The following is a 4,883-nucleotide window of genomic DNA, read 5'->3' as shown; positions in this document are numbered from 1 at the left end:
TGAAATGCCTTAGAAGGACTAAGGATATGTTTCTAATATACGGTTCATGTGAGAAGGAACTCGTTGTAAATGGTTACACGGATGCGAGTTTCCAAACCGATCGAGATGATTCTCGATCAGAATAAGGATATTTTTTTGTTATGAATGGTGGGACAGTCTTTTGGAAGAGCTCAAAACAAGATGTGGTAACGTTGTCCACCACCGAATCGGACCACACCATCGCCTCATTTGCAACTAAAGAAGCTGTGTGGATAAGTAAGTTCATTGCCGACCTAGGGGTGGTTCGTACCATTCATGACCCTCTAGAGATCTTTTGTGACAACGAGGGTACGATTGCTCAAATCAAGGAACCCCGTGCACATCAAAAGACGGGGTGCATTGATAAGAGATTCAACTACATAAGGGATGAAGTTAAAAAAGAGAAGATATGTATTCTCAAAGTTCATACTGATCAAAACATTGCAGATCCACTCATGAAGATCCTTGAAATGCCGAAACATGAGAGTCATACTTGCGCCTTAGGATTTCGATATTCTATTGATTGGATTTGATCTATTTTGTCTTTGGATATCGGAACAATTGTTATTTTGACTCATTCATATGATTATGGTTTATGATTATGACATTTTGAGTAATGTTTAATTTTAGCATGTTTAAATCCATGAATAAGTTAATTATTCTAAATGTCTATAGTCGTTCATATTTGTGGGAACAAATATGAAGGTAAGACTATTATGAACTTGAATTGGTAGATATTCATAAGGTATGAATATGGACATAGGGTTTCTGCCAAGGTGCATAGATATTTATGGGATATAAATATTGGACTGACCCTCCCTTAAATGTTAATACATGGAATCTCTGTGATTGGTCATAAGTAAATTTGAGTAAAGGTTAGTCTCATAGTATCCTCCGATCTGAGATACATATTGGGTCTTGATATTCACTGAATATTATTCTTTGACTTAGTTATTCGCTGCTCTGAAACATGACGATAAATAAGGCAAAGATCAGGTGTAGTACAAGGTGATTCTGAGAGACGTATGTAGTCAAAACGGGATTTTTCCCTCTTATTCATTAAGAGTAAGATGTCTAAAGCCTGCTAAGTTAAATCAACAGAGAATGATCACTCTATGTCTCTGGATTTGACATGACATATGTTGCAAAAGGATAAATGCTAGATTCACCTAAATTATATTTAAGTAAGGGACTTGAAGGGGATGATGTTATTGAATGGAACTTCATTATACATATTAGGGGTTGTATACCGTTGTTAGGTGGTATTTTCTACTTGGATCAATCTTCTATGTATCTTGTGCAAGTGGGACATTTTTGGACTCGGTCTGCCCAAGACACATATTATAATTGATGTGGCTAGTATGTTATGCTTCAAGTCGGGTCATACCCAATAATAAGCTAGACAAACACCACGATATTTATTTGAGATATGATCTAACAAATAAATATCAACACTTACAATATTTGGAAATTAGGTTTCTAAATATTTTCACTTGTGAAATAAATAAATTATAAGGATAATTTATGTTATGGGAGATTTTGCATTTTGCATGTTACTTGTAATGTTACTTAAGTTTGTTAAATAAAAATATGCAAAACTTACAACATTTTGCATTTTGCATGTACTATGTTATTTAAGTTGGTTAAATAACAACATGAAAAGCATATTAGATTTTGCATGTTATGTTATAATGCAACATAAGTAACATAATTAGTTTTGAGTTTGAAAATGCTAGGAGGGAACCCATGGGGGCCGACCACCTTCCCCCCCCTCTCATTTCTTTACTACTTTATAATTCCATGGCATCCATTAGAACCCATTGGTTGGATTGTTGGTGCATTGGTTGCTCCCATTTTCTCTCTCTCACACACAAGAAGCAAGAATTTTTCTCTTGACCGTTATTATGTTAATTAAAACTTTTGGCTGCCTCTGACCTCATTACACTATATATACATGATCACAACACAATTAAACTCACCCACATCATCCTCACACTTGCGCCACTCTAATCCCTATGCCAATTGTACCCTAGAAGTAGTGTAAGACCAAGATTCGTTCGTGTTTTGAAGCCGTGAACCCTAGAACCCGTGCACATTCAATTCGTTACTGCATCTGGTAATTAAACTATGCATTCTAGTAATCAAAACTCCAAATCAATTTGTTAGTGCACGGTTTTGCGTCTTGAGTCTTTGTAATTATCGTTAATGGTTTTTGTTTTATATTTAATATAATAATTAGTTTAATTATTGTCTAGTTCGTTAAATGTAAAGTCTAGTTCGCTAGGGGATGTTAGCAAACTAAGACTTAAGCTTATTCCCTCCTGATTCGTTAGGGGATGTTAACGAATCAGGGGTGTTTCGTTATTTAAGTGTATGTAACGAAGCGAACTCTAGTTCGTTAGGGGATGTTAACGAACTAGGTTCGTCTTCTATTTATATGTGAACACTGTTCACGCTTAAGAAGAAGTTTTGGAGATTTAATTAAAAAAAACCCTGTCCAAATCCTCTCTCGATCTTCATCCTAACATTATAACATCACTATTATATACATACTGATAATATATACACACATATAACACTTAATCAAAGTTAATTATGAGCTAGATCTATAGTTAATGTATTAATCGGTTAACACAGATCCAAGATCTTTTAATTGTTATTAAATTGATAACTATCCGGGTTCCAACAAGTGGTATCAGATCAGGTTGGAGCTCAATTACACTTGATTTAGTGCTTAATTAGTTTTCGATATTGTTAGTACTCTATTTAAGCGATTTTGGATCAATTTTAGTTGAATTGAATTGAATTATGAACGATTTGGATTGGATTTGAGTTGTTTAAGGTATTGATAAGGGTTTATGAGTTGGAATTGAAGTTTGGATTGGTTTTGAGTGGATTAGTATTGGTTTTGGTTTAAGTCTGACCCAGAGTTCTTTTTTTGGTAAAATTGGACTGGTAATCGTAGATGTTTGGTATCAAGGATTAGCGTATTGGTTTCGCAATTGTGTTACGAGTATTTTGATAGGACATTTGTGGATTCTGTTTAAGAATCGAGTTGGTATTACAGATTTTAGAATCTGGGTTGGTGTTCAACATTTCCAGATTTCTGGAAATTCTCTTTGAAGATTTGAAGATGAATATGGTTCGCTATCATCTTTCTAATGATTCGTTATATTATTCATCTTGATTCGTTATCTAAATTAGTAGATTCGTCATAATTTTCAAGCGATTTGCTAGTCAGTTCGTGGCATCTGATTCGTTAATTGGATTAACTGATTCGTGTGACACGCGTCCACTTTGGGATTTGTGTCATAACAACCTTTGCCACGTGGCATAAGGTGTCAGAGTTTGTTACAAACGGTTGTAACAACCTGATTCGTTATAGTTGATTCGCTAATCAACTGTAGCTGGTTCGTTATCTATTTCGCTAAGTCTTTCTTAGTGATTCGCTACTGAAGACTCTCTAATTCGTTAAGTTTTTCTTATCAGTTTGATTGCTAATTCGTTGGCCAGTTCGTTAGTCAATTCGTTAGTTTGACTTTCTGATTCGTTAACCTTTTGATTCGTTGGTTGATTCGTTAAATTCAATTGTGATTCGTTGTCTGATCAATCTTAACTACGTTAAGATTTGATTCGTTATTCTACTGTTCATAGTTCGCTACAACTGTTTACAGTTCGTTAACCTTATTTGTTGTTTGATTCGTTACATCCTTGAATTTTGAAACTTGTCAAAGATGGCCGGTATGTATGCATTGGCGTCTCAAAACATGTTGATGCAACAAATGTTGCAACTCGATACCGAGATAGGTTCACATTCGAAAGTCCAAGGTTGATGATGTTCAGTGACTTTGCCAAGTGGGAACCTAGGTTTCGTGCTCATTTAGGATCAGTTCATCCTGATTGTTCATACTGCTTAGATGAAGTCTATACTGTACCTATGATTGGAGATGAGACTATTGGTTTTACACCAAAAGCTATCTCACAGTATTCTGTTGAAGAAAAGAAAGCATTAGAAATAGAAACAAAAGCTTATTCTACTCTAACCATGGCTTTGCCTGAGAATATCTTTCACCAAGTGGGTAGTATAAAAATATGTGCTTCTTTGTTTCAACATATTCGAATGAGAAGTATGGGTAATACGGCTGAAAGAAAAAAGGTGATGCTTAAGTTTCAATTCAGAAACTTTAATTTACTAAAGGGTGAGTCGGTTGAAGAAATGACAACGAGATTCAATCACTTGATCGCTGAGATGGACAAGATGAAATTAGATGTCTCTGAGAGGGATAAAATTGACACTATTAAGAGTGTACTTCCAAGTTCTTATTCCACATTCTTAATGGTTCACAAGGAAAACAATTATTTCTTGAATGAAGATTTGACTGCAATTGAATTCTTACAGAAGATTGAAGCCAGAGAATATGATCTTAAGTGTCAGAAATCTTCAAAAGAAAGTCAAGATCCTTCTTTCTATGGTGGTAGTATGCCTCTTAGTTCAACCATCTCTCCACTGACTGCTTTTCTTACTCAAGCTGCAAGTGAGAATGCAACTACATTGTATAGTGATCCACGAGCCTGTTTTTATACAGCTGGAAGTACTGGATCTTCTGGTATTTCTGGATCAATTGGAGTTTCGGGAAGTTCACCCAATACAACTCACTACTCAGCACCTTCAAATGTCAACATGAAAGAAGCTGAACAAAACTTTGCTTTTCTATCTTCTTTCTTGACTTCGTATGAAAATCTGATTAGTAGCAAAATTGCCACTAGTGATTTAACTGATGAAGACTATGATCAGATTGATCCAGATGACTTGGAAATCATGGATTTAAAGTGGAACATGGAAATGATTGTTAGAAAGGTGAAAA

This window comes from Bidens hawaiensis, unplaced genomic scaffold, assembly GCF_021521415.1.
Source record: "Bidens hawaiensis isolate Kalapana, Puna unplaced genomic scaffold, B.hawaiensis_p1.1 tig00002602_1, whole genome shotgun sequence".
Taxonomy (NCBI): Eukaryota; Viridiplantae; Streptophyta; class Magnoliopsida; order Asterales; family Asteraceae; genus Bidens; species Bidens hawaiensis.
Note: the sequence above shows the minus strand (reverse complement) of the source record.